The sequence below is a fragment of the Phocoena sinus genome, chromosome 2 (assembly GCF_008692025.1).
Source record: "Phocoena sinus isolate mPhoSin1 chromosome 2, mPhoSin1.pri, whole genome shotgun sequence".
In the NCBI taxonomy this organism is placed as follows: Eukaryota; Metazoa; Chordata; class Mammalia; order Artiodactyla; family Phocoenidae; genus Phocoena; species Phocoena sinus.
Genome location: NC_045764.1, coordinates 99,325,419 through 99,334,011, shown reverse-complemented (window position 1 = coordinate 99,334,011; position 8,593 = coordinate 99,325,419). Strand labels below are relative to the sequence as shown.

The 8,593-nt window shown below is 39.6% G+C and overlaps 1 non-coding gene across 1 annotated transcript; it reads right to left on the bottom strand.

Moving 5' to 3' along the window:
- Positions 1 to 8,297: 8,297 nt before the first annotated feature.
- TRNAE-UUC lies at positions 8,298 to 8,369 on the bottom strand. The gene has a single exon. It is a non-coding gene; the product is annotated as a tRNA-Glu (tRNA).
- Positions 8,370 to 8,593: the final 224 nt, after the last annotated feature.

Genomic DNA, 8,593 nt, shown 5'->3' with positions numbered 1-8,593 from the left:
CCCATGGGGGAAGATGGGTAGTCCCCACACTGTGCAAGTAGCACTCTGTTGGTTATTAAATCCAGGTGGCCACCCAGCCCTTTTCCTCTGATGCCTTTCAAACTGTGTCCACATAACCCTGTCTCCAGCTCTTCTCCACTGCCTGAACTCCAGCCCATCAAAGCCACCTGTCACACAACCACCAAGCATTCCCTGTCCTCACTCCCAACCTTCTTGAGAACCTTGGGTTGGGCAACTCACTTTCACTGGGCCTTGGTTTACTCATCAGTTAAATGAGTAGCAACTAGAGAGAGTAAAATGTCATGAATTAATTTAATCATATGTTAAACAGAACTTTATGGGTGACCTAAGAATCTGTCAGACATCATTTTTCTGGGAAATGTGCTTTGAGTTCCAAAGGAATTCCAACAAAGAAATTTTTGGAATATGTATAATCCCTTATACCTTAGAAATATCCTATAACAATTGTGTAGTTTAGAAAGGAGGATTTTCCAAGAGTGGGGTTGAAGACAGGGGTTGGAGGTGGGAGCTGGGAGAAAATAGTGATTCAGCTCAGAAGGTGTATTTTGAGTAGGAGAGGTTGAAAGATGGAACCATATGAGGGGCTGGGTCCTGAGCATTCTCCTGCCTTTCTGCACAATTACTTTGATGACCTAGGTTGAATTCAAAGTGACAGCTGACATGAAGCTGCGGCCCCGAAGGTTGTGAACCTGAAGTAGCCCAGATGCTGCTGTAGCGTCAACATTAGGTGATACAGGAAACTGAGATGTGCAGGGAGAGGACGTAAGAAGGGAATGCTCCCAGAGCCTGAAGTCAGCAAACTCCCACTCCCCACATTCCCTCAGCTTAAGGCCTCTAATTTCTCCTCTTTCCTGCTATTGGTTAACTGAATGGTTGCTCCACTTGGCTGATGACCAGAAGCACCTGGGGACCCAGGAGCTGTGTTTAAACGTGCCCTGAGTGTTTCAGTGGTTACTCAGTTTTTGCAATCCCTGGCTGAAATGACTGAGCCAATCGGGGAGTTCTGGAAGTGCAGCTGTCACAGGCAGATGTGAGTGCTGTAGTGTGAAGGCAGAAGGGACTGGCTGGGTCATCAATAAAGAGTAGGGGATGACTTCACCTGCTGCTGCACTGACTGACTCTAGGTCAATCTGACATTGCCTAAAATCTATTAATTAATCAATCTATTAAGTAAATAAATTGAACCAGGCTCCATGCTAAACAATGGGGATGTTAGACTGAAGACGACCCAGCCATCTTTTCAAAGAACTCACTGTCTAGCTTACACGTCTCCATTGTTAGGTTCAACTCTGCTCCTTCCCAGTGAATCCAACTTTCCTCTCTTCATAACTTCTGAGCTTTTGTCCAAACTGTTCACAGAACAACCTCTCTCCTCCTGCTGACTCCCTTCACTAGAACTCATTTCAAAGCCCACATCCCTGTCCCCATGAGGTTTACTCATCCTCCAGCCCTCTGACACATCCCTCACCTGTCCCTCCTCTTCAGGGTACACTCTCATCATCCTTGCTATTATTATTCAACATTTACAGTTGTGCTAGTCATAGCGTTGAGATAGGAAGAAAAGATATGCTTTATTTATACAGCCCTCCCTCTCCCATTCTTGACTTTCTAAGAAGGTTGAGTGTTAAGAAACAGACTGTTCAGCATAGAGGGCTACATTGTGCTGTTTGGGCCCCTTCCAGTAGGTAAGAAGGAAGCAGTGGGGGCTGAATTCCACCTCTGCTCTTGGGGCAAGGCCGCAAGCTCTGGTCTAACTGCCATGTCCGGTGGAGGCGCCTTTTTACAATTTGTGTGTCTGAAGAGGATGCTTTTTCTAATCACACAGTTTAGTTACCACTAGGTGCTAGGGTAGAATTGTGCCCACTTTTCTTCATGGCTTCTTCCACTTAAACAAAACAAATCCAAAACATTTAATGAAAACAGGGTGAATTTCCATTTTTTACTAAAAGTTATGATTCTCTTATGTAGGAATAAAAGCCTCTTTCATCAGAAAAAAATGAATTCCTTTTATATTTATCATGTATAATATATGGGGACTAAAACAGAATCAGCAATCCCACCAGACCAAGAAGTGCAGAATTTTCCTACTTAGAGAGATGGAAAGTGCTGAAAGGCTATGAAGAGTTAAGCCAGTACCTTCTGTGCTTAGTTTGATAAAATGCCTATTAAAGTTCTCTCTACTTCAGCAGGGCAAACACCCTATAGAATCCTCTTATGAACCATGGGTACAACCCCACCTTCTAATTTGAGGGCTGAGGGCTCCACTGAAGCTGCTGATTTAGCCTATCACTGAGTCAGTGAGTTCCATGGGGAGGTAATTAGGTCAGAATCAGAAGCTTTCCCAGAGAGAATCATGAATTAAACAGTAGGGACCACGAGTATGGGAAGCCACTTACACTTATCATCAACTTCACTTTTTCATCTTTTATTTGGGTTGAAGAGTTCTGAGACATTGTCGGCATTCCTATAGGGCCTTTCAGTTTTCAGATACTCTCTATTCTCAGAAGTTATGGGCTGTATACTAGGGGGAAAGTGTATATATACAAAAATTAAAATTTATTTTTTAAATATTATATATATATATTTTGTTTTAATGCGTGCTATGGCTCATTCCATTAAATATCCTGCTTCCAGCATTTACCCTCACTTTTAAAACTTAATAATAGGGAAAACTAACACCCACTCAGGATGTTATATTTCAAAGAGTTACACATATATTTCTTCAATTGATTTTCAAAGAATTTCATGACCTGGGTAGGTATGATACTTTCCTCCTGTTTCAAAAATGAAATAACATCTCAACAGCTGACTTGGCCAAGATCATACAGCTAGATAATGAGAGCGGAACCATCTCTCCTGTGTGTTATTCTGGTTCTTTCATCACCAGATCTAACAGGCAAAATGGTGAGCGAGAAGAGTTCTGGGCTCAGAGACTTGTGACCTTGAAAATCACAACTTTCCCATTGCTCCAAATATAAAAACCACAGTTGCGGGTAGGGATGCTAGGTTTACTATAATCCAGTGTGATGATTTGAGTCTCAGTCCTGACTAAGCTGTGTGTCCTTGGTCGCAGTACCCAAAATCAACGAGTCTCCACTTTCCTACCTGTAATACTTTCCTTACTAGCTTGTTTAAGGAACATGAAATAATACAGGTAAAGGCCTAGAATAGTTCTTGGTAGATAATAAGTAAGTGCTCAGTAAGTATCCATTAAGATTAATATATTCCAACATTCTCTAGTCTCTCTTTAGGAGCAGAACATCTGTCCATATGTTTATATTCTTCTATTAAGAAAAATTATGAAAGACTTTGAATTGGGTAACAAAAGAGGTTAGTGGTTGTCCTGTCTAGCTTGTCCATCTGGGTCTTTTCCACCTTTGGTTGTCTTTGACAGGCTTATTTTACAGCTCTTTAGAGGGAAAAGTTGTAGAAAATCAATAACAATGCAAATGTTTCTCGTTCTTATGATTCCTGTATGTGGCAAGGCAAGTGGATTTTTTTTCCAGTAAAGAATGTAAATCTCTATAAGTCAAATCCTCATTTGAGCCAGTTGTAACATCTTACTAGTTCCTTCATTAATTAGTGAGTTAAACAGAATCTTTGACATATCTTCATATTACAAGGGAATCATGATTATATCCTCTTTTAAAAATTATCCTTTCGCGCTTTCCAACACCCACGTCCTACTTCTGTAACTGCCATGGTTGCTTTCAGCTGTGCAGTTTCCCACTCACTCAGCCATTCTGTCCCAGTCTCTGACATCTACTGGTACCATCTTAGTAGCTTCACTCATTCCGTGAAGCTTAATAAAGTAGATCCAATGCAGATAAAAATCACTAACAACCAAGTACTGAGACATAATGGAGACTAAGATTTGGAAATTGCATGGAATTTTGTTTGAATCCTTGAAAAACTTAATTGCTCTGCCTTAATACCTGAAATAAAATATGTGAAGGTTACGCACTGCAGAGGGTATGTAAACATAATGAAGGTCAGGCAGGAAGGGTACTCATTACTCAATATTCTACAACTTGCTAAGGAGATTTTAGGCAACTTTCTCCCTTCTCAGGAATACTGCCCCAGGCAAGAGAACATATTTAATAGGCTGGTAGAATGATTCTAAGGCAGAAAATCTCATGGGCATGGGTAGCTTGTGAAACTGAAGAAAAATTGTGTCCTGACTTTTCTCCTTGTGTTCTAAGTCATATTTCTATGTCTGTTTTACTAAGAAAGAAAGGGACACTGTAGTAACTGCATAGAAACAGCTAGGAGGACGTCCCTATAACTGAACTTTAAATAAGAGTAAGATGTAAAGTTAAGCCTCAAAAAATTAAGTGCTTTGTGTAGGGAATGAATCATAGTCTAATAGTTAAAATGTCTTGGGTAAAGAGTGTTAAAGGAATTTCATTTTTATGGATCTTTAGCAAGATATGAAATAAAGAAATCTTTGGAGCCATAAGATAATTTTGTAAAGTAGCAACTAGTTCCAAATATGGTTTTCCCAATTCTACTATGCTATGCATTCATTCACTCAACTTTCAACAAACATTTATAAAAGACATATTCCATGCCAGACATCATGCTAGACACTGGGAATAAAGATTTAAAAATCATTTTCCTACTCTTAAGGACCACAGTCTAACAGGATGGACAAACAAGTAAACGTAAAAGTATAATATGGTATAATAGGCACTATGCTACTTATAAAAACAAAGTACCATGAAAGTATATAGGACATGTACCTAGCCCAAACTAGGAGGGAGAAGTCAAGGAAGGCTTCACAGAGGAGGTGATGAATGATGACTGCACATTAAAAGACACTGAGTGGAGTCAGAATGGCCATCATCAAAAAGTCTACAAATAATAAATACTAGAGAGGGTGTAGAGAATAGGGAACTTTCCTACACTGTTGGTGGGAACGTAAATTAGTGCAGCCACTATGGAGAACAGTATGGAGGTTCCTTTAAAAACTAAAAATAGAGTCACCATATGATCCAGCAGTCCCACTCTTGGGCATATATCTGGAAAAGACAAAAACTCTAATTCGAAAAGATACATGCATCCTGATGTTCATAGTAGCACTATTTACAGTAGCCAAGACATGGAAGCAACCTAAGTGTCCATTGACAGATGAATGGATAAAGAGATGTGACATACACACACACACACACACACAAACATTATGGGATATTACTAAGCCATAAAAAAGAATGAAATGATGCCATTTGTAGCAACATGAATGAGATTGTCTTACTAAGTGAAGTAAGCCAGACAAAGACAAATATCCCATGATATCACTTATATGTAGAATCTAAAAAAATGATACAAATGAACTCATTTACAAACGAGAAATAGACTCACAGACATAGAAAACAAACTTATGATTAACAAAGGGGAAAGGGTGCAGGAGGGATAAATTAGGAGTTTGGGATTAACAGATACACATTATTATATATAAATAGAGAAACAACAAGGACCTACAGTATAACACAGGGAACTATATTCAATATCTTGTAATAACCTATAGTGGAAAAGAATCTGAAAAGGAATAGATGATAGATAGATAGACAGACAGACAGATAGATCTGAGTCACTTTGCCGAAACTAACACAACATTGTAAATCAACTATATTTCAATTTAAAATAAACGCATGGAATGGTGTTAGAGACACAAATGAGGTTTAGACCAGGAGATCTGTGAAGATAAAAAAGTAGACAAATTTAAGATACTATAGAAATAGACTGGATCAGAAGCACCGTCAAATTGGATGGGGGGGTTGAGAAAGAGGATGGTATCCAGGATGACTCTTTGGACTCTGCCTTGAGCATCTACATGTATTGCTAGTGTCAGCTACCACAATAGAGAAGGCTGGGGCAGGACAGGTTTGTAAAAGGGGGAGAGTGGAAATCAGAGGTTTAGTTCTGGGTGTGCTGAGTTTGAGATGGCAATGAGACAGCCAGATGGAGGAAGTGAGTAGATGATATGGATATGCACATATCAATTTAGAGTGGAGAGCTTAGTTTGAGATGAAAAATTGGGTGTCATCAGAAGGACTAGATGGGATAACCTAGAGAAAGACTGAAGAGAGAGAAAAGAGCAAAGCACCCAGGATTGAGGTAGTCCTGAGGAACTTCAATATTATATTTTGAAGTCAACAAAGTAAACTGAGAAGGAGTGGCCAATGAGGTAAGTAGAAATCCAGGAAATTATACTGTCAGGGAACCTAAGACAAAGAATTTTTCAAAAAAAAATGTGCTAAGAGTTTAGGTAAGATGGGAGGCAGAGAATTAATCATTCATTTTTGACAACATGAAGTTTGTTTGTGTATTAGAGTTCTCCAGAGAAACTGCACCAACAGGGTATCTTTACCTGTATCTATTTATTGAGAGATTTGTTTTAAGGAATTTGCTCATGTAGTTGTGGAAGCTTGGCGAGTTTAACATCGGCAGACAAGCTAGCAAGCTGGAGACCCAGGGAAGAGTTGTAGTTAGAGTCTAAAGGTCATCTGCTTACAGAATTCCCTCTTCTTCCAGGGAGGTCCTCTTTTTCTATTTAGGCTTTCAACTGACTGGATGAGACCCACCCACATTATGGAAGTTAATCGACTAAGTTTAAAGTCTATTGATTTAGGGACTTCTCTGGAGGTCCAGCAGTTAAGACTCTGTGCTTCCAATGCAGGGGACGTGGGTTCGATCCCTGGATGGGGAACTAAGATCCCATAGGCTGCGTGGCGCAGCCCCTCCCCCACAAAAAGTCTACTGATTTAAATGTTAATCTCATCTAAAAAATGCCTTCACAGAAACATCTAGAATAGTGTTTGAGGGTTGGGGCCTGAGATCTTGCATTTCTCACAACTGGAGCCCCCTGTGATGCCAATGTTGCTGGTCCACAAACTTCAACTTGAGTAGCGAGGGTACAGATCACTCTTTTCAGTTAGTTTGTTTATGCAAGATACAGTGATATAGGGCAGATAGACAGAGGAGGATATGGAGTTAAGGAAGGATTATTATTTTAAAGGGCAATATAAAAGCATGTTTGTACGGTGATAGGAATGGTCCAGGAAAAAGAGAGAGAAGTTAACAGTGGAAGAGAGGGGGGGACAATTAAAAAGGCAAAGTTCTTGTGGAGGCAAGAGGAGTAGGATCCTGAGCGCAGGTAGAGTGAGTAGAGTCTCAGTGGACAAGGAACCTGCTTGGTGAGAAGAAAGGAGGAGGAAGTGTGCACATAGGCCTGGGGAAGAGGTGTGGGAGAATATCTCCTGCCAGGGAACCACAAGTGATTCTGCATGCAAAGAGCACAGGAGGCATTTGGAGGACTGATATATAAACCTCAACCTAAATCTCACAACTTATATGAAAGTTAACTCAAAATGGATCATACTTAAATGTAAAATGTAACAATATGAAATTTTTAGAATAAAACATAGGAGAAAATCTTCAGGGTCTAGGGCTAGACAAAGCGTTATTAGACCTGACACCAAAACCACAATCCATAAAAGGAAAAATTGATAAGCTGAACCTCATCAAAATGGAAAACTTTTGCTCTGTGGAAGCCCATGTGAAGAGGATAAAAAGACAAGCTGGGAAAAAAAAATTGTAACCCACAGAGCCAACAAAGGACTAGTATCTAGAATATATAAATAAGTCTCAAAATTCAACAGTAAAAAAATCAAACAATACAGTTAGAAAATGGGCTAAAGATATCAACAGATATTTCATTGCAGTTGATACACAGATGACAAACACATGAAAAGATGTTCAACATTACTAGCTGTTGTGGAAATGCAAATTAAAACCACAATGAGATATCAATACACACCTATCAGAAGAGTTAAAAATTTAAAAATAGTGATAACACCTAATACTGGTAAGGATGCAGAGAAAATGGATCCTTCATACATTGCTAATGGGAATCTAAAATGGTACAATCACTCTGGAAAACAGCTTGAAATTTTCTTATAAAGCTAAATATGCAATTGCCATGTGACCTAGTGACTGTACTCTTGGGTATTTATTCCAGAACACTGGAAACTTATGGTCACACAAAAACTTATACATGAACGTTCATAGCAGCTTTATTTGTAATTGTACCAAACTAGAATCAGCTCAAATGTCTTTCAACAGGTGAATGGTTAAACAAATTATAGTACAGTAGTCCCTTATTAGCCATGGTTTTGCTTTCCATGGTCAACTGTGGTCCAAAAATATTAAATGGAAAAATCCAAAAGTAAACAATTCACGACTGATTAATTGCCACACGGCTTGTAGGATCTTAGTTCCCTGACCAGGGATTGAACCTGGGCCACGGCAGTGAAAGCGCTGAGTCCTAACCACTGGACCACCAGGGAATTCCCAACAATTCATGTTTTAAATTGCATGCCTCTCTGAGTAGGGGGATGAAATCTCACTCTATCCTGCTCCATTCTGTCCCGGATGTGAATCCTCCTTTGTCCCGCGTATCCATGCTGTATATACTACCCGCCCTTTAGTCACTTAGTTGTAGACTCAGTTACCAGATCTACTGTCATGGTATCACAGTGCTTGTGTCCAAGTAACCTTTAGTTAATAATGG